General features: G+C 34.9%; 1 pseudogene across 1 annotated transcript; it reads left to right on the forward strand.

Moving 5' to 3' along the window:
- Positions 1-296: 296 nt before the first annotated feature.
- LOC311584182 (mitochondrial fission factor-like) lies at positions 297-4,121 on the forward strand (annotated as a pseudogene). The gene is made up of 2 exons: positions 297-335; positions 3,268-4,121. The product of its transcript is annotated as a mitochondrial fission factor-like (transcript).
- Positions 4,122-27,170: the final 23,049 nt, after the last annotated feature.

The raw sequence follows: 27,170 nt of genomic DNA on the forward strand, positions 1-27,170 counted from the left end.
GAAAAATGCCTCAGATTGATTAGAGAAAAAAATGACAAAAATAAAATAATTTTAGACCTGAATGTTACTCACAAGGCTGGTTTTAATTCATTGGTAAATGATATTAGATATTGATATAAAATAGCTTTATTTTTAAACCATTGTACTATTCACTTTTATCACAAGACTATACATCTTAGGTTTAGTAGATAGATAAGGTAAAACATTTAGATTAAGTCTTCAAAAACATCAGAGACCTACAGAATATGGCATTTAAAGAAATTTTATTTGTTCTGAAGATTCTTTGAAAAGGAGACATGTTGATTCCTGGCAACACCCAGCCTGCCTCAAAGCAGGTAATGAGTATCGAGGAATCTCCTTATGGAGGTGGCTTCAGATGTGGCAAACAAGCCACTGGGCAAAAAAAAAATTCCTGGTTTCTGCCACAGACAGAATTCTACCTGAAATGGGCAAACTTGGATGCAGGTGGAGTTGACGACCTATCTCTGCCAAGACAGCATACACAAGTCCTCAATAGTCCCTGCTTCACAAACATGTTTGTCAGATAAAGTGGGCCAGAAGGCTGAAGATGTTAAAGAGTTTAGAGTGACTGGTCAGGTAGGAAAGGCTGCTAGCCTGCACTTCCTATTTACTCAGCTAATTAATTTTATTCCTTCTCAAATCTCTAATGTGGTTGAAGACAGCAAAACATTATGAGTATAACATAAATATAACGATTGTTTAGTGGTTCTTGTGTATATGTATTGTATATTGGTGTAATGATATAAATGCATAGGTAAAAGGGTTTTTTTTAAAAATTAGACTAAAAGGGAGAATTGTGGAGGAATGCTGAGTGAATGTATCAACCATCAATAAAGTGCTTTTTAGCCAATCAGCTGGGCAGAAGGACAGGAAGTGGCAGCCGGGACTACCAGGAGGGGATAAAAGAGTTTGATTGTGGAGGACAAGAGGAGGGGACTTGACAAGGACCAGCCAAGGGGTCATAGTGGCAAGTGCTTGGAATATATGTATGTCACAAGGTTTAGAGTAGTTTGTTTAGTTTACAAGTAGATTAGAATCAGTTTAGACTCTGCCTGGCGAAGTGCTGGCAGCTTTAAAATACGTTTCAGTCTCCCTGTGTCAATTATTTGCTTTGTAGGCTGAACAGATAAAAATTACTGTAACTCCTGAACCTGAATATTGTTCTTTAGATTATATTTTAAACTATGTGATAGGCAGAAAATACAACTTCCAAAACATCTACTTCCTGATCCTTGACTACCTATATTCCCTTACACGGAGAAAGGAAGTTTGGAAAGGGGATTGATTTGATGATCTTGGCATGAGAAATTGTTCTGGATGCTCTGCTCCATCTTGTTTTCACAAAAGTCTTCATAGGGAAGTTGGAAGACCAGAGAAGATCTGAGGGCGAAAGCAGAAATAATAATAACAGAAAGCCACAAACAGAAAGGGGAGTGCAGATAGCAAGAAGTTTAAAAGGAGGAGGACACACATGGACCAATAAGAGAGAGAGAGAGAGAGAGAGAGAGAGAGAGAGAGAGAGAGAGAGAGAGAGAGAGAGAGAGAGAGAGAGAGAGACCAGGGCTTTCATTTAGGGAAAATAATCCCAGAAGCCATCAGTGTTTTTGTTGTTTAGGCTATCAAGTCTGTGTTCATTTCTTCCAGAAGTGATAAGAAGCAAATCAGGTACTAAATAAAAAGGCTCTGTTGAGTACAAGTGCTCACATAAGCACACACAAACACACACATACAGTTCTAACCCTAACTATGCACATGTCTCTACAGCTGACATGTTAATTGTACAGAAATGATAGGCTCTTATCCTACGTTACTTTTATAGGTGAAAATCTTGATCCCTTTTCCTAAAATAATAAGTAGTTGATTCTCTAGTATATAAATAACTACAGAGCTATAAGAAATCTTGCGCTCCCAGGTTTCCCTTCCCTGTTGACTCTTCCTACTGAATATCTGGAGGACTGAAACTTAGAAAATAAACTCAGGGAGCTACAGATTTAAAATGAAAACGTAAGTATAGATTAAGTTGATTGAACACTCTCACACACATACTTTCAACTACTATAAATAACTTTGAAACTATAACTTAGTTTTTGAAGAGTCGATTTCCAAGGCCACTCTGAGTTCCCTATCATTATCCAAGAACCTCTGACAGAGACTGTAGGAGTTTCTTCTAGAAACTGTATCTCTTTTAAAGTCTTTCTGCCTAATTTTCATGTGTTTCTTTTGTTCTTTGCATAATTATTTTTAAATGTTCTCACTTCAAAACATCATAGATGATGACATTTCTGTGGTTTATTTCTTATAACCATAATTGAAGAAACATGTATCAAACCTAGTTATTATTCCCTGTGTTAGAGTCTCCCTTCTGTATCTCAGAATGTTATTTTCTAAAGTCAACCTGAAATTCCTCTGAAAAATTTAAAAAACAACATCAAATTCAGTCTTTCTGAGTACCTGAAATTGGTTTTATACCAAGTTCTTGTTTTGATTGTTTTTATTATCAATCAAATATTATGTCAAGCTATATTACCACATTTAAGATATTTCCTAAGATATTTTTGTTTTCCACATGCCAACAATTTTATTAATCTTGAAGAGATATTGCCTTAATATAAATTATTTTCCACTTATCCTTTCATTGCCACTGAGGGAGTTTCCTTAGTACTGTAACTTGCCTGTCTCTATTGTTACTGGTTCCCAAGTTCTTCCTTGCATGTACTGAGCTGAGACACTTTTAGCATCTGCTCTCTCTAGATTCATTTGACATTATGTTTTTAGGTTGGTAGAAGATATTTCAATATTTAATAATGACTTACAGAGTAATTTCTAATATATTTTTATTCTATTCATATTGCCATTGCTTTAAATATGCTACTCCTTGCCTGGGAGCCTTGCTGCGCTCTGCCAAAGGCCTATGCCTGCGTTTCCCCAAGCACCCAGGAAGCAACTGGCAGTAGCCATTTTTCCGGGGACTGTTTAGTGTGTCCAGGGGACAAAAGTGGCTCTCAATCCAGCACATGCACACTGGAGCAATTTAATGATTTAATATGAAGCACAGAAGCAGATAGTGCCATATAGCAAGCCCGTTGTTTCACATTTCTGGAAAATCAACATCCATGTTGTTATGTACACCTCCTAATAACAGTTCAGATCTATAGGGCAATTGTGTAAATTAAACAACTGCATGGTAGCAGTATTTAATAGCTATTTTTGATGTGTATTTGCTCTATTGAAATGACACATCACTAGGAAGCATTTTTTTATTTGGGGCAATATTCTTTCGACTACATCTCCTTAGACTCATGGATCCCCCTCCAATTTAGAAGGGTGAGTGGGGAAGCATTTCCTTCTCCCACTGCTGCTGAGGTGGCAGAAATTAGCCAAATTCAGTACAAGATGGAATACACTGAAGGTATTAGTCAGTGAATGAGGGTCCCAGGAAAACTAAAAAGACCGCCAAATGCTCATCTGGAACACAGCTTCCAAAGAGTTCCAAACGCCAGTGTGATAGTGCAAGTCCCAAAGAGGATTGATCATTGTTACAGGAGATAATGACTTACAGAGTTTAATTTTCAAGACCAGCAGATCTTGACCTTATCCAGTCCACTCCCTTTAAACCTCTGGCACTGAAAACACCATCACGTTGCTCACTCTCAGTAAGAGACCACTAGATTTCCTGGGCTTAGAAAGACTACTTCCAATGCCTCACAATGAAGAAATTCAAGCCATTGGCAGGATAAAAAGAGAGAGAGTGAAAAGGCTTTTTACCAGAATGTACAGTTGATCAGAAATGTTTCCATTGTGAGAAGACAAAACGATATAAGTTGTGAGAGACCTGTGTTATGTGGTGTGTCAGCTGCCACCATTTCTAATCCTCATCATGATAATATCAGATATGGTATTTCAAACATAGATGCAGCCATTGAAGGAACATCTGATGATGTGACTGTGATATACGTCTACAGCTTCCGGAAGAAGAGGGTAGAGAACGTGCTAAAAGAGAAATGGTCAGGTATTCAATTACTGTAGCATTCTGGCTGCTTAATAGCTGGCCCTGGTTTCAATGCTAGATTTAACCTCAGCATTCATATACATTGTCTCAACACCTGGAAATTCAAAGCATTTGCAAACTTTACTGTTTCTGTCTTTGTATTGTATGCTATTATTCTAGTTCAAGCCCTGAAAATGAACTTGCTCAGGAGCGTAGGAAGGACCTGTGTCTGTAGTAAAGTCTTGTTTTTCTTGCTGATCTGCAGTCAGCCAGTTCTGTATGGGGCTTACACATGCTCCTTTTGCAAGTTTTTGTAAATAAGTCCTAGGTTTCTTTATTTTTAAAGAAAAAAAATTGCCTCATCAGTCTGTACAGCTAATTCTCTAGACAGAAACGACAGTTGGTGGGGGATCCAAGGTGGCACCGAACACACACAATATCTGATCTGCAGGAGTGAGATTATGGACCAGGCACATACCTAAACATAATAAAAGCTATGTAGAGCAAGCCAATAGCAATATCAAATTAAATGGAGAAAAATTCAAGGAAATTCCTCTAAAATCTGGGACCAGGCAATGTTGTCCACTTTCTCCATTTCTCTTCAATATAGTTATTGAAGTTCTAGCCAAAGCAATAGGACAATAAAAGGAAATCAAGTGGATACAAATGGGAAAGGAGGAAGTCAAATTATCCCTGTTCGCAGATGATATGATAGTATACATAAATGACCCCCAAAATTCCACCAGAGAACTCCTACAGATGATAAACACCTTCAGCAAAGTGTCTGGATACAAAATTAACTCAAAAAAGTCAGTAGCCTTCCTGTATACAAATGACAATTGTACAGAGGAAGAAATTGGTAAAACTATACACTTCACAATAACCAAAAGCATTATAAATTATCTAGGAATAACTCTAACCAAGCAAGTGAAAGACTTGTTTGAAAGAAACTTCAAGTCTCTGAAGAAGGAGGTTGAAGATGACATCAGAGGATGGAAAGATTTCCCTTGTTCATGGGTCAGGTGAATAAACATAGTAAAAATGGCCATCTTGCCAAAAGCAGTATATAGATTCAATGCAACCCCTATCAAAATACCTACACATTTTTTAGTGACATTGAAAGATAGATTCTCAATTTCATATGGAAAAACAAAAAACCCAGAATAGCTAGAACAATCCGGTATAATAAAATATCCTCTGGAGGAATTTCCTTACCCCATCTCAAGCTGTACCATAGAACAACAGTAATTAAAATAGCATGGTACTCGTATAGAAACAGGCTGTTTAACCAACAAAATTGAATTGAAGACCCATAAATAAACCCACACACATATGGATACTTGATTTTTGACAAAGAAGCCAAATCTATTCAATATAAAAAGGATAGCATCTTCAACACATGGTGCTTTTTAAAAGGATGTCTACATGTAGAAAGATGCAATTGGACCCATATTTATCACCACACACAAAACTTAAGTCCAAGTGGATTAAAGACCTCAACATAAAACCAGAGACAATCTGTTAGAAGTAAAAGTGAATAAGAGCCTGGAACTCATTGGCACATGAGACAACTTCCTGAAAAGAATTCCAACAAACCGGGCCTTAAGGTCAACAATTAATAAATTGGAACTAATGAGGCTGAGAACCTTCTGTAAGGCAGAAGACACTGTCAAGAGAACAAAGCAACAGCCTACAGCCTGGGAAAAGATATTCACCAGCCCTACATCTGACAAAGGACTAATATCCGAAATATATAAAGACCTCAAGAAATTAAACACCAGCAAGCCAAAGAACCCAATTAAGAAATGTGGCTCAGGACTAAACAGAGAATTCTCAACAGAGGCATATTCAATGTATAAGAAAAACTTTAAAAAATGCACAATGTCCTTAGTCATCAGAGAAATGGAAATCAATAAGATTCTGAGATTCCATCTTACACCCATCAGAATAGCTAAGATAAAAAAAAAAAAAACTCAAGTTATAGCATATGCTGGATAGGATGTGGAGAAAGGGAAAGACTCTTTCCTTGCTAGTGGGAGGATAAACTTGTACAACCACTTTGGAAATCAATCTGGCACTTTCTCAGAAAACTGGGAATAGGGCTCTCTCAAGACCCAGCTATTCCACTCCTTGGAATATACCCAAGAGATGCTCCACCACACAGCAAAGAAGTATGTTCAACCATGTTCATAGCAGCCTTATTCATAATAGCCAGAACCTGGAAACAACCTAAATGTCCCTCAGTCAAAGAATTGATGAAGAACTTTTGGTACATTTACACTATGGAATACTCCTCAGCTATTAAAAACAAGAAAGTCCCGAAATCAGCAGGCAAATGGATGGACCTAGAAATGATCATCCTGAACGAGTTAGCCTAGACCCATAAAGATACACATGACATATACTCACTTATAATTGGACACTAGCCCAACAGAGATGTCCCCTGAAAGTCTTCACTTAGTGGGAGATTGGGATAGATACTGGGACATCCTATTGGGACTGTATGTGAGAGAGGTAAGGAAGAATGGGGAAAAAGAATGATCCAGAGGGTCCTTAAAACCTACAGGAAGATCATTAAGGCTGGCAGATCTGGACCCAGGCAGGTCAGCTCAAACTATTGTAGCAACCAAGAACAATGCATACAGTAAACCTGAACCTCTATCCATTTCTAGCCAGTGGCCACCACACTCTCCACAATTGTGTGGAGAACAGGGACTGACCCAGACAGGAACTCTGATGTCCCTTAATTGACCTCTTTTCCTTGGTGGTGAGACCTGGTGACACTCAGAAGAAGAGTAAGCAGGCTACCGGGAAGAGACATGATAGGCTGTGATCTTATAGTGTGGGAGAAGGTCCTCTTCGGTTACAGACCTAGGGGAGGGGAACAGGATGAAGGAGGGAGTGAGGATGAATGGGAAGATACAAGTGAGGGGATAACAAATTAGATGTAATCTGAATAAATTACTTAAATACAAATTTTAAAAAAGGAAAATGACAGTCATAAAGTGTGAGTTTAGAAAACTATCTGTAAAAGAAAAGTGTTTCATCCTGTTCATCAAATGATTAAACAGTTTCTTTGAGAGATGCTTTTCATATGTGCATCTCAGTGTTTATGCTTTTGAAGTCATAGTCCGGTGCAGGACTTAATGAAATCAAACCACCTAACTCTTCTTGATCACCTGTACAGTTGGAGTTTAGAAGCTCCCAACAACTGAACAGTTTTCTGTGTGAAATATGTTGTTCTGACTTTCATCTTAGTTTTCTATAAAGTATGTTTTTATAAAAAATTTAAATGAGATTCCATAGATTATAATAACAATACAATACAATGCCAATCCATAGAAAAATTCATCTCTCTATTTTATTTATTGATTCTTAATGTGTAGTGATAAAATATGGATGCTTGACACATACATGTCATCATTTAAGTTCATTACACTGGGAATATAGATATGTTATTTTCTCTATATTTTATCATTACTGTAATTATTTTGTCCACAAAATGCAAATCTAACATTTGTATGGATTTCTATAGTTAGAATTAAAATCAAATGACAAAAAAAAATTTCTGCAGCTTTGAATTATTATAAACAAACAACTACTTTTCTTTTGACATTTTAGGCAATTAATTTCATGATCACTCTGATATGCATCTATATTATAAAAGTCACAATGAAGAATGTAACTATTTAAAGATAATCATTAAACAGGAAATTCATGGGTGAAAAATAAAACTGAGTTTATAATGGTAGCTATAAGTGAATACTGAGAATTTTTATGATCATTGAGTAGTAAATTATACTGCAAATTCATGTCTACAATGTTGGAATAACAGTTATAATCACTATTTGGTGTTTTCCTTTCAGTTTTTGATAAAGAACCATTGCTTGCCTAACATGGATAGCCCCAAGCAATTAAAAAGACAATAATATACAGAGGTAATTAAAACACCATAAAGTGCAGCCTTCCAAACAAACAAATGCCAGTGCCTCATTAAGGAGTTTTTTAAGGAGTGCAAGAGGTCTTTGGATCATTACCGCAAATGCCAGTCCAGGTTGAGTCAACATGTAAATGAGATTGCAAGTCTCTGTAGGGCATTCAGTGCACTGATGCCCATCACAGGCTTAAATATTAAAGAAGTATAAATAGAAACTGATGAACCTCCTATATTGCTGGAAGTAATTTCAAGTCCTTTGCAAAAATGAGATAAAATTTCATTTGAGGAAGTTATCAGGCAGCTGAGCGTAGTTAAAACTCATTGAACTGCTCAGTCATAGAACTCGTAATAGATTCTGGTCATTTACTCTAAGAAGGGATTTGATTAATCTAAATTGTTCCAGATAGTTTCAAGGACTCTAATGAGAATGAAGCTCTATCTTGTATAAATTATCCCTTTCATATATTTTCTTGGTGCATCTTTGTAATTTTAGAGCCGAATCACCCACTTGGGGTTTGCATATAGTGAAGAAAAGATCAAATGGCTATTAAGAATTTCTATTTCCATGCTCTAGCTTCTGCAGTTAAGTGGGATTCCTTGAAATAGAGAAAACACCCCATCAGGAGGTGAGTGAAAAAGGTTTTAACTTAGGGCGACTTGAAAGTGTACATTAAAAAGATTTCTTTTTTTTTATTTGCTTGATGTTTATATTTTTTAATTAATTTATTCTTGTTACATCTCAATAGTTATCCCATCCCTTGTATCCTCCCATTCTTCCCTCCCTTCCATTTTCCCCTTACTTCCCTCCCCTATGACTATGTCTGAGGGGGACCTCCTCCCCCTGTATATGCTCATAGGGTATCAAGTCTCTTCTTGGTAGCCTGCTATCCTTCCTCTGAGTGCCACCAGGTCTCCCCATTCAGGGGACGTGGTCAAATATGAGGCACCAGAGTATGTGTGAAAGTCATACCCCACTCTCCACTCAACTGTGGAGAAGGGGATCCAAATGGGAAAGCACAAAAAGATTTCTTATAGATAACATTTTTTTAGATAGGTGATCACAATGTAGCCCTTACTAGCCTAGACTTCAGAGAAATCTGCCTGCCTCTGCTTCTCTAGTGCTGGAGTGAAAGGTGTTCACCACATGCAAAGCCAATCATTGGTAAAATTTAACAGGTGATAGAAAAATGGGTAAAGTTAAGAACTACTTACCTAATAAATAGCAATATTTCATAGAGAGAAATCCTTCAGCAGTGACTGACAATTATTTCAGTGTATTTTAGTAAAAAAGGGATTGAGTGTTTATATCATTTTTAATGCCATTCAAAGGATCAAATGTGACTATGTAAATATCAGCATGATTGAAATTAAGCTTCAGGTGATGTTTTATTTCTTGATTCACAGATGAAACATATTTAGTAAAAGTGGTGATACATCTGACAGTGGTCTGTCTCTTGTGTGAAAGCTTGGTGTTTTACGTTGTATTTGAGATATCTATCCATCAGCCACATATATGCCCGTGTAAAAGACATAAAATTGGTTTGTGACAATATTCCAAACTGTCACCCACTTTTTAGGATCTAGGAATTGTGGCACTTTGGTAAAATAGCCAGTAGTCTTCAGTTATCATTTCCCACAGTTCAGTAAAAGACAAAGGATGGCCCAAATACATTTCTTTTCATTTGAATAGTACAAGAAAAAAGAGAAGCTATACAGAGGGCAGAAATATATTCTGGTAATTTTGAATTGGACATATGATTGAGGACCTCCTCTTTACACACTCTGATAGAGAAACTCAGAGAGATTTTGCCTTTCTCAATTCTGATAGTGGTTTTTAAAAATGTCCATTTCTGTTGTTAATCATATAAAATAGGGAGTGTCTATATAGCTCTGTTTCAATTTTCAAAGTGATTGCTGTCCAGCGCGACGCTTGGTAATCTGTCAGGATGAGTACAGTTCACTCTCATACTCATTTTCTGATTATTCTCATCTTCTTTTGAAAACACAGACAAATAATTTATTAATGAAATTAAAGGTATTTAGGGTGCAAATTTTAGTTTATTGGGTAGTTTGTCGACTAATGAGACTATACTAGGTAACTGTCCTGCATGGGCTCACATGGGTGATTCCTTGTTCCCCGGATGTTTTTAAACAATAGCACACAACATGTCCTCCACAGGATCATGGTGCTGGACATTTGTTGCCAAGCTTTAGTGCTGTACAGAGGGATGATGGAGTCTTGAAAAGTGGGTCCTCACCCTAGAGCCTAGACTAGAAGTATCATTCTGAAGGAATGTCTGTTTGCTTCCTAGTCCCCTTCCTCTTCACAAGTCACGATGCGATAACCCTCCATGGCTCTGGAGCCATGGCATTCTGCCCACAACCGGAAGTAAATGCAGAGAGTAAATGACTGTGGGTGTCTAATCCCGATTGAACCATCTGCTGTACAGCTCCCTAGGAAAGTCATGGAAGGGAGTAATAAAATGTAAGAACTACAGGCCCTCTGAACCCTAAAGCCCACTATGTAATTGCTTCATTAAGGTTATTTTCATGAGTATTTGTCACAGAAATAATAAAACTAATTAACTCATATATATAAACAGAGATATTTGAAAAATATTTTAGAGGTGTAGATTAAATTTTTTTCTACAGTGTTTAAGAATACATTAATGTGTGATGCTGATGGGAGCTCAGAAATCCAGAATATTGAAAAGAATAAAAATGATATAAACCGTTTCTGTCATTAAGGTGGGGCTAAGGACTCTAAACTAAATGTGGGAATCTGCATCCATAAGTCCAGAATTGAGGATACTGGGTCATTCCAGATTCAAGCAAGATAGGAAATATAGCAATAATCTGTATAATTTCTAATTATATTTTAAATAATTATCCTTATATGACTATATAAGTAAGTTTTTACCCCTCACTAAATTTCTTATTTTTATAGCAATGACACTATAAAGATCTAGAACTGGTAAAAATGCAGAAATAAATGACAGTGGTCCTCATCCCAATTGAGCCATCTGCAAAGCAACTCTTACATCTATGGCTTAGGGAAAGTCATAGAACGGGGGAAAGAGATATTGTTAAGAACTATAGTCCTGAGACACCTGCTGTTAGCTAATGACCTTTAGAAATAACAGAAAAACATTTCCATGGATGTAGAACAATAAGGTTGCCTGAACAAGACTAACATAATGATAACACCACTTTTCATAGCAATGTGGACAGTGGGAATTACCCATTGTCCCACCCGTAAGTGAAGAGATGCAGATGATCAATTGATGCTTTGAGAAAGTGATTCAGTTTCTTCCAGGCAAAAGCTCTCACACAGCTTGTCCAATTCCAAAGAGTGGAACCTGGACAAATGTATATATGAGCAAAACTACATGAACTCAGTAGGTTATATATACATGTATGCATATGCAAATACATGTAAAAAACATTAATACAGGGAATATTATATAGGAACAATTGGAGAGGAGAGAGGAAGGGATGGGAAGGATTTAGAGTCAACATTCCCATATGACATTTCAAAAAATGTATAAAATATAAATAAAGCAAATACTCTACTGGACTAACAGACATGTGTGTTGTGTTATGTCCATGAACTGGGCATAGGTTGTCCATGTGCTGAGAATTGGTTGAAGGTCTAATTTATTGTTAAAAGCCTAATTAATTTAATACAGGAAATTTAATGATAGCATAACATTCAGGTTGCATTATGCTTATTGGCTGATTTTGTGAGATTTACATTGAGAATTAGGAGCAAATTGAGTAGCAAAGAGATCTAGAAAGGTGTGGTTAGTTCCCCAAAGACATTGCAAATTAAGGCAAAGAGAGGAAGAATTGTTAGAAAAAAGCTAGCATCCTTAAAAATGAGTCAAGCACATCGCATCGGCATAGTAGGACATACGCCTTTAGAGTGTCAGTGGAATTTTGCAGACTTGAACACAGGAAAGGATTCAGGGTATAAAAGAGTATGCTCATTTAACGGACTCCATAATACAAACGTACCTGTGAGGACCCCAGCTTTCCCCTGTGATTCATCCATCTCAGCAACTCAAGTTCTCAGACACTGTTGTGGCCATGATTTAAGGGTACCTGGCAACTTCTCACGTTGATTGCAGCCATTGGAACAAACTGCGTGATGGTGAGTCTGCCTGCATACAGACTTCCGAAGGATGAAGGTCCGGGAACTGTTCACTCCGATTGCAAAGGAAGTCCTGGGAGCTGGAAAACGTCTATCAGATACCGTGTATGCCCTGGGCAGGTGCTGAAAGGGAATTGCTTGGAGCTAAGGGCTTATCCTGAGCTACAATTGAGACCGAACCATGTAAGAAGCACCGACGACATGAGGTATTTGCTGAGTAAAGTGTAGGCGATATATGGGGCCACCTCAGTAGATATGGAAGTAGTCAACAAATAGAAGGCATTACGAGTCTGACCGTGCAAGACTTAGAATTACACTTCAGACATGGAGATATCAGGTTTAGTATTTTACCTATTGATGTTCAGGCTTGCTTCAGTTGCATTTCAGCCACCTATATCCCTAGAAATTAAAATAACAATACCTTTCCAGGTAAGGATTATGGGAGAAATATTATAAATTTCTATGTTATTCACATTCCAAGTCCAGATTACCTATTGATTCAATGGCAATATTTAAGCCTTAAGCCTCTGTGGAGTTGAAATTTGGAACTTAATAAAAAAAAAAAAAGACTTTGAAGATTTTTAATAAATTAACCCATTTTTGTTTTTTTGTTGTAGTTGTTGTTTGGTTTTGGTTTTTTTGTTTCTTGTTTTTGTAATTAAGAGATGACCATGAGCCTTTAAAGGTCAGTGGATGAGTACTATGGTATGAAGAGAAAATGTGCCGCCACTGCATCATATTTTAAATGTTTGATTTCCACTTCTTCCCACCAGTCTTAGAGGCAGGAAGACCTGTGGATGCTGCTTAAAGGAAGTTAGTTACTTAGAGGATGTCATTGAATATTATTCCTGGCCATAATCACTTCCTTGGTGTCTGTTTCCATTTTACAATAGAATAAAACCCTAATTTGTTAGGTTTTCACCAAGGTGTTCTACAAAAACACATGGATGTATTCTTGTACCTTAATATTACTGCCTTTTCCATATTGTCTGTTCAGGTATTTGGTCATACCTAAGCAGCACTAACTAATAGGATAAATAGTCACACTATAAATAGAAATTATAAAGATACTGTAATTAAGTTTTTTAAAACTTCTTGTTTCTTTGAATTTTTTCTCTAGTGTCACTTCTATCTACAATTCTCTACTACTGCCTCATTTTTTGATGTTTTCTTTCTCCTTCTATTAAAAGTTTCCTAAGTTGTTGAACTGAACTATGTAGAATTTCTTCATTCTATAGGGAACTATTTCAATTCATTTTAACCATAAACTAAATTAATTATATCTTACAGAAATTATTTTATTTACTGTTTAAGTGCTCTTTTCTAAAAATGATTAATAATATTTCAAATAAACAACATTTATATAGTTGCTTGGACTTGCAATTGTGTCATTGATTCTTAATCCTCAAAAGAATTTTAACATTGTTAATAAATATAAACAATGTGTGCTTATCAGGACCTCAATCATGAGTAAATACCTATTGATCCTGAAAAGGTGGTTGAGAATTTTATGAAAATATTTAGAGACTAAATCCCTGGACAAATCTGCATTGTCTTACTTAGTTAACACATAAAGCATTCTACCTGTTAGTTTCATTTACTGTGATATGCTTAAAAGAGATCATCTCTCACAATGTTACTTTCGAACATATAAAGTGGTATAGATTATATATATATGTTATTCATATTGTGAATATATTAAATAAATATTATTGGATAATTATGAGAGTTACAGTAACATATATATTTGAGCTGACCAGGTCAAATGTTTTATGAGATTTAACAGCTGCTTATTGATTTTGGTGTGAAGAGCTTCATATTATATAATATTAGTAGCCACAAAGAGACACTTGCTCTCTACTGAAAACTGTGTGACCAATTTTCATGACTAGCTCATTAAAGCTCTTTCCTTTATAGAGCCTAGAATACATTATATAACAATATATAATTTTATATAAAAGTTCCTCAAATTATGTTCACTGTAGCTATTTACCTATTAACAAATCCACTAAAAATTTCAGAGAATCATTATTTTATTGTATTTTAAAGTCTAATGCAGAAAACATTAGTTATTCAATAAAAATGTCTTTTGTAATTTTTGGCTAACACTTTATGTGTCTAAACATATCAAAACCCTAAAATTATATGGCTAAGAAAAGCAGCTGAGAGTGCTTCCACTCGAAATCATATAAAGATTATTTAAATTTTTGCCAATTAAGGATAACTGTTGTCTCATATTGAAACATATATTATAGTCATCATATTCAATTGGAGGCTATTGGTTTATACAATTTAACAACAGTCTTTTCAGATAAAATGCAGAAATTGCAAATCCTCACAAGAGGGCAGTAATGTAACATGAATGTCAATAACGCCTGTCATTCCTAAAACCAAACTCCAGATTGTGAAAGTAATTTGAAATACAAGAGAACTAAAGTCGCCAAGAAGAGAGACTTTGGGAAACATCTAATATCAATTCCCAGAAGCAAGTCAATAAAGGGTTTTTGGTAAATATTTATTTTCTCTTGTCTCTTTATATAAGAATGTAATGACAAGACTATTTGTGACCTTATTTCCTCTTGTTCAAGGTTTTGAAATAAAGTAAAATCTTGATCATGTTTTTCAAACACTTAAATAAATATTCAATGATAAAAGTAGACTTTATATGAAGTAAATACATATATAAAAGTGTGCACATATATTTATATAGTGCTTTCAATTTTTTATAGAATTTAGGAATATGTGAAATTATACAGTGGAGTTGTTAGTATCAACAAGACCTCAAATTATAACTTTCAATTCCTATGCATGTAACTTAAACTCTCTAAGCCTTAGGCTCTTTGTCTACAGTGGGACATAAATTGATTTAACATTTTAGACAACATCATGAAACAATTGACATGCCATTCATATCACTGTTAGTGTCATTGGCATTTGTCACACATTTGTAGCATAATTTGACCACAGTACTTTCTATTCAACATTGGTATTTCAACCAAACATTATTAAACACTGTAGCCTGTGTTGTGAAATAGACTACATTGTTTTTGTCCTGCAACCCATTCATATAATTTTCATCTTCCTAATTTATTGCTATATTCTATGTGGATTACAGTAAATGTTGGTACCATTTGCCATGACCCAGCACAAAAGCATTGGCTCTTGGTCAACAATACCATGTACATTGAATGTATTCTTGTAACTCCTTTCTACCAATTGTTACTCTGAGCAACATTGCTGCATCCATTTCTCATTTTTTTTTTTTTTTTGGTCACTATCACAGTTTCTTTTTCCTTTCTCTTTGATCCCTTTCTTCCCTCCCCTCCCTTACATTTCTGCATCCTCACTACGTCATTATTATTTCAGTTTTGAAGCAAGAGTATTTATGATCTCAAACTCATTCTCTTCCTGACCCAACCACTTTAATCTTGGAATTTCAGGACCACACCACTATTTTCAGATAAGTATGATAATTTTTGAGAGAAAAGAAATAAGACTAAACTTAGTTGTCTCTTTCAAAAACACACCAGTTCCTTCATACGTAAAGACTGCTGTCAAATAGAGAGTAAGGAATTGTATACATTGCTCTCCTTTTAGACATATTAGTAGAATATGTAAGGTATAATCAGACACTATTGCTGTGGTTAGATGTGATCCTTAACATGATAGAATACCATTTATTAAGTTATTGATGATTCAGAATATATTACACATACAAACAATTTATGTTCAGAAATTACCATAAATTGAACATGTTTGTGTAGCAACCCGAACAACCAAGAACAAGACCGTTGCACCATGAGCATGCTTCATGTGCTAACCACCATTTTATCCTCCCTCCCCCTTAGAAGTAGTCACTGTGAACTTTTGAAGCAACAGGTTAACTTTGATTGTTTTAATTCCATACAATTAGAATGCATTCTTTGCTGAAATTGTAAATTTAGCTCTTTCTTGACAGTATTTTGTTTGTGTAACTCATTTTGATTTTTGTGGAGATATAAAGTGTCCTAAATAAAAAACAAAAGTACGGAAATTTTTACAGTGGGTAGAAATTTAGTTTCCTTTTAACCTAAAGTTATTATGAATATTAATGTCATGAAACATCATGCAGTTACCTGCATCAATACCTGTTTTTCATGAAATTATAGATTAAATACATATACACAACATACCACACATAAGAATTTCTCAGAACATTTTTATTCTGATATTGTATTATTAATTCATGTTATTAATGTTTGAGACCCTTAACATTTGCTCACATGGGTATACATTTTTAATTTCTTTTTACTAAACATAACTTTTTGTACAATATATTCTGATTAATGTCCCCTCCCTATCTCCTCCCAGACCGTCTATACTTCCTCACCTACCCAAATGCACACCCCTTCTTTCTCTCTTATTAGAAAACAAACAGGCATCTAAAAAATGATACTGTGGCTGAGCAAACTCAACAGCCAAAATAATTGTAATAATGAAATAAGATAAAAAAACACTCAAACCATAAAATGACAAAACAAATCAACAAATAAAAATGTAAGACACAAACAGGACACAAACACACACACACACACCACATATAGATGCTGAGACACACACATTCTCACCTAGAGAAAACCCATAAATACAAAACTATAGTACATGAGCAAAAGAAGAAAAATAAAGTCCTGACAAAGCATCATCAGACAAAATCATTATTAAGTTTGTTTTGAGTTGACTAACTACTATTAGTTTCATTATTTCTCCATTAAGTTTCTGTCTTGATCATCTGTCTTTTGGGGAGAATGAGATGTTGAAGTCTCCCACAATTAATGTGTGGAGTTCCATGTATGATTTAACTTAATAATGTTTTGTTTTTGTTTTTTACAAATGTGAGTGTTCCTTCATTTGAGGCATAGATGTTCAGAATTGAGACATCATCTTGGTGTATTTTTCCTTCGATGTGTTTGAAGTGTCCTTTCTCACATCTTTTAATTAGCTTTGGTTGAAAGTTGATTTTATTAGATACTAGAAGGACTACTCCAGCTTGCTTCTTGGGTCCATTTGCTTAGAATACCTTTTTCCAGCCAACCAAGGACAGTGCAAGCAGAGAACCTAGACTTCCTGTTCAGATGTGGCAGATGAACAGCTCACTCTCCACATGGGTAAGGGTATCAGGTAGAGCTAAGGACTGCCTTTGACACAAACTCTGGTGTCCAAGGTTTGATCACCGCCCCTTGACAGAGAGGCCCTACGGGAACACAGAAGAAGGGGATGCAAGCTATCCAGATGAGACCTGATAGGCTTTGGTCAGATGGTGGGGGAGAAGGATCCCACCAGTCAGAAGTCTAAGGTAGGGGAATAGGGCAGAAAGGTAGGGATGCTGAGAACAGGAAGATAAGATCAAGGAGATTACAGTCAATATGTAATGTAAACAAATTATATTAAATTTAAATTTTATTTCAATATTTGCTTATCTTTTTTGCTATAAAAGTACAGATAGACAAAATATAGAATTCTTAGATTTAGAAATAAATTTTATCAGTGTGGAAAGTAAATCCTATGATGAAATATAGAACATTATGCAATAATAGCTAAGTATATTTATGTTCATTATTTCACAACTCAACATCTGACTCCAGAAAGCATCTATTATTTTGTTTGCACTTAAATTTTCAACAAATGGAATAAATCTATTAGAACACTGTTTTTATTTCAGTATTTTTTCAGTAACAAAATTTGTGGAGGGTTTTTATGTTTGTACCTTTTAATAATTTAACATCCTGGGAACTGAGGTATAAGTGACAAAAGGGGTATAAGACCTAGAGAGGATGGGGGACAGACACCAGGAGAACAAAACCTTCAGACTCAACTCAGTGAAGCTCATATGAATTCATACAGACTGAAGTACTGATCACAGGGCCTACATGGGTCTTTCTCAGGCTATCCATATATATTTTTCCTGTTAATATATATAAATATATATATATATGAATATATATTTTTTTCACTTAGCACTGTTATGGGAATCCTGAATGTGTGAACCAGTGGGTCTCTGATTTTTTGTCCCTGCTCTTTGGGCTCTTTTCATTCTGTTGTGTTGCCTTTTCCAATTTTAAAAAGATGTTTTGTTTGTTTTCTTAATCATATTATACTTAATTATGTCACATTTGGGTTTTGTTTTTTATCTCTTAGAAAGTTGTTCTTTTCTAATGAGAGACAGAAAAGGAGTGGATCTGGATGCCAGTGTACGAGGGGAGGAGCTGGAAGGGATAGAGGGAGAGGAATTTGTGATTAGGATATAGTATATAAGAAAGGACTATTTTTCAATAAGAGAAAAAATATGACTGACAAAAATAGAAATAATTACATACTCTGTAATGTTTTGAAAAATTTGAACTCCTTTTTAATCTGTCATTGTATCTATTTGGAATCATCACTGATTAAAAAAAAGTTTTAAATTTTTTATCCAAACATACTTACATAGTTAATAATTTCATGAAAATGAAGCCACATTGACCTTCTTTTTGGTGTCTGAGGTTTCTTACTGACCTTAGAATTTACTGATTTCCTGAAGTGTCTATTCAGTGAACCCAAGAGATGATGTCTGGGCTATGGGTTCCAGCTCAATAAGAGGGCTTCAGTGAAATCAGTTATTGTACAAGATAAATGAGGGCAATGGTTAAACAAAGTTTGTGGGAGTAACTACGACTAACTGATTTTATATTCCTTCAGCAATGGGGCCTTGCTGTCAGTTTGTGGAAAGCAACCTATAGTCTTGCAGAAGAGGAGACAGAAAGAGTGTAAGAAGATGGTATGGAGAACACCAAGGAAACATGGCTCCTTAAATACACACAAGTAAAACTCACATGAACTCACAGAGACTGAAGAAGTATGCACAGGGTTATCAAGGGCCTGCACAGAGCACTCCGTGTATGTAGTGTGACCTCCAGTTGAGTGTTTATATGGTGTTCCTCCATGTGAGTAGGTCTGTGATGGCTGTACCTTCTCTCCTGGGCCTTTTTTTCCTCCTACTTGTTGTGATATTTTCTGTTTTATCTTATTATATTTTATCTTGTTATATTATCAAATAAACGAAAGGATGGATTAATGGATGAAAACTTAGGCATTAAAGTAAAGGTTAATAACTGAACTTCACTAACACCTGTTGGGAGAGTTAAAATCAGATTTTTTTCCAATTAAGTGGCCTTGGGCATATCAATCACTCCAGGGCAGGTCTCATGTTTAGGTGTAGTTGAATAACATAACAAATTCTATTTTCAAAACATTTCATTTTATTTGTTTACAATTTGGGGGGTTGCTTTGTTTTTTTGGTTTGAGGGGATTTTTGTTGTGTTGTGCTTTTGTTTGTTTTTTGAGAAAGAACTTAAATTTGTTGGGGAGGGAAGGGGAGAAGATCTGGAAAGACTTGAGGGAGGTGTGGAATATGATTTAAATATACTTAAATTAAAAATTGTTTTAATGTTGCACCCAACTTTATATAATGGCCCTAGAGAGCCACACTCAAGTCATCAGACTTGTAAATTGATATAATGAGCAATCTCTTCAGCCTTTGTTTGGAGAATTTTCATTATTATTTATTTTGAACATAACTACTACTTTTCTATTAATTAAATTTATTATTTTTCCTTATGAAACTCAACTCTCTATATGCAGGTATGTGTGTTGAATGTATATGCTCACATAAATGTCAACACAAAAACATTTTATGAACTTCTTATTGTGTTAAGTTTTTGTGTATTACAAGCTTAGCTGCTATGAAAATTTCAGCAGAAACTATCTTTTAGATTTTATTTTTTAACTTTTAATCTTAATATTTGAGAATTTATATACTTATTTACATCATTTCTACCCTTCTCTCCTTTCCATTTTATCCCCATATTACCCTCTAAATCTATGCCTTATATAAATAGCATATATTTATACATTATATTTTATAATATACATATACACCCTATTGAGTCCAGTTGATAATGTTTTTCTCAAAGAAGGCTAGAAAGCACCTTCCACCTTATGCAGGTTAGCCCTCAAGTAGGAGGCTTCCAGGACATGCGACCAATATTTCTGGTGTCTTAAGCCAAAAGCAATTTCAATGGTGCGTGTTGTTTTTGCTGACTCTGGAATTCTTGACCAACAACTGGAAAATAGGGACTCCTTACCTTTCCGTGAAATTGTGTTAGTCTATGGGTTATGTGGCGAGAACATCAGTCCCTCTGCCTTTCACGGTACTTATATCATACGATCCCTACTGTAGATCTCCAGACACACGTACAAAGGTCTCTTTTTGCTTCGCTGACTTCTGCTATTTACACTCACATGTAAAGACTAGGAGCTAGAAACATAAATAAGAATAAAATTTGAAATATGGAGAAATGGCTCAGTGATTAAAACACTTGATGCTCACCCTGAGAACATGGATTTGATTTTCATCACCCACATAATGACTCATTACCCTCTGTAACTTCAGTTTCAGCTTATCTGATGCCCTCTTTTTTTTTTTTTTAAACAAAATTATTACTTTTGTTTAGCAAGACACGTAGATTCAATTTTGCACAGAAAAATTGCTTGGGAAAAAAAAACAGTCTTCACAGAGCCCTTCAAAGACAATTTAATTTTAATAAATTTATTATAATTTATGTACATTACATCCTGATTGTAATCCCCTCATTTTTATCTTCCTGATCCCTCCCTCCCTCTTTCTTATGCCCTATTCCCCTCCCCAACACCTCTGACAGGTGGTGTCCATTTCCCCCGTCATCTGACCACATCTTATCATGTCTCTCATCTGGATAGCTTGTATCACCTTCCTCTGTGTTCCCACAGAGCCTCTCTGTCAAGGGTCAGTATTCCAATCCCGAGCACCAGAGTTCATCTAATGCCCTCTTTAAGCCTCTGTGCATACCAGGTATCCAAGTGGTACACAATAATAACATGTAGACAAACACTCATGCACATGCAACTTAAAAAAATAAAAAGAGAATAGAGATTATGGAGTGATTGTCTTCCAGGATCTGTTTATTTCACGCAGTATAATTTTAATTTAGTTTTATTCATCACCTTAAAATCTCATGATATTTTATTTACAACTGAATAGAACCGTGTTGCGTTCAATGCCACATTTTCTTTTTCAATTATTCACTTTTAGATCTAGAATGCTTTCATTTCCTAATCATTGTGAATAAAGCACCAGTAAACAAGACCGAAAAGGTATCTCTATAATAAAGATATATAATCCTTTGGGCATACACAATAGAGTAGTATGACTGAGTCGTGTCAGATCTATTTTTATCTATTTGAATATTCTCCATCACTATTTTCACAGTGACAGCAGCGGTATGCACTTCTACCAGTAGGGAGAGGGATATTCCCTGTTCCTACATTTGTGCCGTATTTGTTGTACTTTTAAAAGAATTTTTTGCCTTTTAGGCAGGATAAGATGAAATGTAAAATTAGAGTTAATTTCTATTTTCTTTATTTCTATGACTATTGATAATGTTTTGATAGCTTTCTTAGGCATTTCTTTTTTTCTCTCTCTCTCTTTTGAGAAATCTCTATTCAGATCTATCATTCAATTTTTTTGGGGGGGGTTTGGTGATTTGTTTATTTCAGGTAAATATCTACATATAAATAGAAATTTACAATTACAATTTCTAGCAAAAAAGTTGCATTTTAATTTATACTAGCAGTGTATTAAATTTCAAATGATCCACATGCTTACCACTACTATATTTAACCACTACTATATAATAACTATTTCATTTTACTCATGCTAAATATTTAAATATTTGTGGCTGTTTATGATATCATTTCATCCATACAATAACTATTACTGCTGGTTATGCTCTCAAATTGTGTTTCTTTTTTTTTTTTTTTTTTTTGAAGCTTGTACTAAGAAGTATATGTTTACATAAATATCCATTTTTAAATTCTTTTTTATTATTATATTGTTTTTGTAAAAGTGGGATAATCCCTCCTTAGTAAAATCACACACCTGGTTATGGTGGTCATAGGATATGAAGTTTAAATGAATGCTGCATTACCAATTATTGAACTACACATATGAACTATGAATAAATGATAATGGTATCATGTTTCTTTTGTCCTTTATTGAGTCTGGTTAAAATTCAAAGCATTTGTTTTCTCAATTACAGAGCACAGGCTTTATTTTTTAAATTGATTGTCTTCATGGTTTATGCTTCCTATATTTTGATTTTCAGTCTGCTTATAATATTGATGGTGTTATTTACTAGTTCCTATGTGTTTCTTTATTTCTTTTTCTATTTCCCAACTTTCTTAAGGTGGGAACACATATTTTTCAGCTCTTTCTCTGACTCAGGAATTCAGGACCAGAAGTCCTCTCTTATCTGCTGCTGAAGTAATTTCCTAAGAGTTTTGATAAATGTTATTCTATTATAACATTGTTAATCTTGATTTTCTGCTTTATTCTTGTGTATGTAATTAGGGATTTAATTGGATCCCATAGAATTTGAATATTAATGTATTAAAATCTTCTACTTGAAGTTATGCCTGTCTTTTGGAAATAAAACTTGAGGAGCTAAGTAGTGCTAAGGACATTGAGGGTTTGGTTCTGATTGCGTCTTACTCTAGTCCTTACAAGAAGGGAAAAATTTAAAAACAGAGGCCCAAGGGCATCTGAGATCCCAGCCAGAAAGTCCCATCTTCACTTGAGAAGCAGGCTAATCCACTGAAATATTACTTTGACACAACCGGCCTTTGGCATTTTCTTAGCATCTGCAGCAAACTAATACACACATGTAGCTTAACATGTGTTATGTAATTCTCAAATACCCAGGGGATTTTTGCAAGTATCTTTCTGCTATTGGTTTCTCATCTACTTTTATTGTTTTCAGAGAAAATGCTTTATAACTTACAGTTTTTGAAATTTATTGATAGCAGTTTTATTTCCAAGTAAGTAGTCAATCTTAGTAACTGTCCAGTGTGAGGACAGTAAGATTTATTGATCATCATTCTATGTGGTGTTGTCTATAAACTCCAATTCAGTCAAGTAAATTTTGCTCTAGTAGCCTATATATTTATTGACTATGGTTTCCATCAATTTTTTGAGACAGTCATGCTGAAATCTCTGGCTGTCACTGTAGATTTGTCTACGTCTTCTTACAGATTCAGTTTATGCTTTATATACTTCAGGTTTTTGTTGTAGGTTCATCTACCTTTATGATTGGCTGTTCCTCCTGCTCAATTGCTCTTTTTATCATTATAAAGCAATCTATTTGTCCTTGGTGATACCCTCTACCAAAGTCTTCCATGGTGGATATTAATGTAGCCTCAGGAGTTGCCTTCAGCTCTCACTCAGTGTGCTGCTTCTTTACCTCTTTTACCTTTAAACATTTATGGTTTACTATTGAAAATGTGATTTTAATGAAATTAGTAAAGACCTTACTTTTATCTAATTTGAAAGCTTCTACTTTCAAGAACCTTAACTCATATCACACATCTCCTTTCTGATTTTAGATTCTTTAATTTTTAAATGTTTCAGGTAACCGTAGTTAGCCAGGTTCCCCAGGGAAAACTCCTCCCCTTTCATTCAATTATTATTAAAGGTAAGATTCTGTGATCTTAAAAACTGGTGCTCAATCAGTTCCCTGCATAACAGTTTTAAAGATGGGTTGCTGGGTTAGCTTACACATAGGCCTGATGTAACACATTCCTTTTTTTTTCTTATCATATAACATAATTTTTTAATTTAAATATATTTTGATCATATTTTCCCCTCTCTCCAAACCTTGCCAGATTATCTCCCCTTTACTACGGACCCAACTTTAAGTTCTTTTCAAAGCAAAACAAAACACTTTTAATTCTTAAAAAATACAAGAAAATAAAATAACCTTCATCCCTCCCCCAAACCCTCCAAACTGTAACCAGAGAAAAGCAGACACAAGCACGCACCCGCTGACACACACCCCACCACCACAACCAGAGGCACCACCACCACCACCACCAACAACAACAGCAACAACTAGAAATAAGCAAACAAATACAAAAACAACATGGAGTCCATTATCTGTTGATCAACTACTCACGAACATGAGGCTTAACATGGAGTGGTTGATATAACCAATATCACTCGAATGGAGAACACTGACTTGCTTTTTCCTAGCAGGTATAAATAAATGATAGTTCAGAGCTAACCAACCAGGGCACAGAGAGGCCTGTGTAGTCTGAAGCACCAACCAAGGACCAGGCATGGACTGCACCTAGTTCCTCTACATAGATGTAGCCAATAGAGTAGCTCGGGCTTCATGTGCGTCCACTAGTAAGGGGAGTGGGGCTATCTCTGACATGGACTATGTTGCTTGTTTTTCTATTACTTTCCCCTCATGGGACTGGCATGTCAGTCCACAGGGGAAGAGCTCAGTGTGGATGCTACTTGATGAGTTGATGTTGATGGATAGGGACAGCTCCCCTTTTCTGAGGAATTAGAGGAGGTGTGATGCAGGAGGGAGTGTGGAATTGGGAGGAAGGAAAGGAGAGTCCTACCTCCAGGATATAAAGTGACTGAATAAATTAATGAACTTTTAATAATTACTGAGTTAATATATTTTAACAAAGTGTAACAGATACTAATACTATATGCATATACAGAGTTAAGATGTCAACATATTATATTGTGAACTACTCCAAAAATCCTACCTCTCAGATGAAGATATAGAAACAGGAGCAACTAAAGTGGCTCCTTGAGATCACATAATTTAAAAGGAACAGAAGCAGGACAGCAACACAAGTGTTCTGCCTCTGAGGTGGTATAGGCATCATCTGTTCACATTCTCTGATTTCTACCAGCTTTCCAACAATTGGTAGCAAATAGTGAAGACTCAAGGTACAACTGATGAACTGAAAAACAAATGGTGCCATGCATTGCTTCCATACTATATCAGCATTTTTATGCTCTACAATTTCTGTAATCCCTTATACGTTCTCAGATTTCAGATATTATAATATGTGGCAATATGTGAAATGTTTCAATTTCCCTCACAACTTCATAAAACTGCCCAGTTCAGGTGCCCTTCTTAAATGTTAATTATTTTTGTAAATTAGCACATGTTAAACTTTGATTGTCCCCTCAATTTTCCTCCTCAGATACTGTATATTCTTAGAAAAAAATCTTAAAACATATCGCATGATAAAGAGATATAAATAAAAATTAACATATTTTCTAAATACATATTGTAGATTATCCATAAATAAAATCGTAAACACTATTAGTTCATGTGGCAGGTTACATCCAATCTTTGCTAATGTGCAATTTCATGGAAATTACACTCATGTGTACTAGATATAAATTTAAGATAATTACTTTATGATAACTTTCACAGTGTTCCGCTCAGCAGGTTTCAATAATATACTTGCTTTATAAAATCTATTTTCTACAGGAAGAACGTTGCTTTTAAAATAAAAGAGCAACACATATAAATGATTTTCTTAGTTAAAAAACCGGCTATATTTCTTTAAATTTAAGAACTCATATTAATGATGAATCTTGAAAGAGAACTATTTGTTCAGCATATGTAAAATAATTTGTTCATAAAGTTATGTTCAAAAATGCCAAAGAAGTAGCATTTGTTTTCTTAATGGTGCACTAGGGCTCCATGCTCTGAATGTTTATGGGTATGAATAATTTAAATGCTACATTTGTAGGTGATGGGGATTTTAGAGATAAATATATGTGCTCAAATTATACACATTATAAAGGGCTACATATTTTTCATGTCGATATTTTTACTTGTAATATCAGAGGGTAGTAACTTCTCAGTGTCACTGAAGCAAAGGAATACTACATAAAAATCAGCATGCTATACCTACTTGCAAATTTTAAATTCATAGGATAATATTTTAGTTGTATTTGAAGACACATATCAGAAACTTAGGTACAGGATAATTCAGTACAATCTGTGTTGACAGTATGTCAATTGAAATGTGCTCAGAATATCAATATACTACAAATTTGCTTAAATTTGGAAATCGGAAAGTCACCACTTTTTAGCTTTTCTAAAAACATTAAAAGTAAACTAATTATTCCTATGATTTTAGTGAATTAGTTCTTTTGTATTCTAGTTTTGCATTTTACTTTTGTGTTCACATAGCTTAGACATTTTCAATACACATGACTGGGACTAGTACATTTCCTTGATTTTATTTGGAAGCAAAAAGAAATATCTTTGAACATTTAGCTATTTAACCAGGTTAAGTTTCCAAACTTTCTAGCAATATTTGGTTCATTAATGACTCTCAAGCCGTGTAGTGTTTTACTGAAAAATCTCCAAAATATAATGTGGCCATGGTACCTGGAATGTAACTTATATTGTTCCATAAATGTTTTAATAAAAATATGTTAGTATTAATTTATTCACACTACAATAATGTAGATAGAAACTGATTACAAGCTGTAGATTAATGTCCAATAGTTTGTCTCAGATGTAATATCTCTTATACAACAAGCATTAGGATTACAGAAGAACAAATGTTATGACTTGGAAAAGATTGTAGACATTCACATTTTCGAGAAGATGTAAAAATATAGATATGAGTTAGTGAGGATATGCCTTTCTAAAGTCCAAGGATGCCTTAGGGTGTCTTTTCCTTGCTTGTAATTTTATAAGCACAAATTTTGACTTCAACAAACATAATGTAGTTAAATGTGCTTCATTGAGAACAAAGGCATTAAATCAAAATTTAAGTTTTTAATGCCACACTAACTGTAAGATCTGTTCCAGAGATATGTATCATAATAAATTATAGACTCCTATCCTATGCCATTTTTAATGATTGTTAATTACTCTGAATTTAATAGTTCCTAATAGATTGCTTTAATTTCTACTTTGAAATCATTTTAGGATAATACTAATGGACTAGTTGATGTATTTACAAAATATGAAGTATAATTTTATATTATTAATGTTGAATAAGGCAGCTTTCAAAATGTGGTCCAGACCTCCATCCCACGACACCTTTCAACCACTTAAGAGTGAATAAGCAAGACTGGTTTCTCTTAAAGTGTCATTCAAGAACGCTTGTCTGAGGATGGCCTGGGC

This window comes from Acomys minous (assembly GCF_964271855.1).
Source record: "Acomys minous genome assembly, chromosome: 15".
Lineage (NCBI taxonomy): Eukaryota > Metazoa > Chordata > Mammalia > Rodentia > Muridae > Acomys > Acomys minous.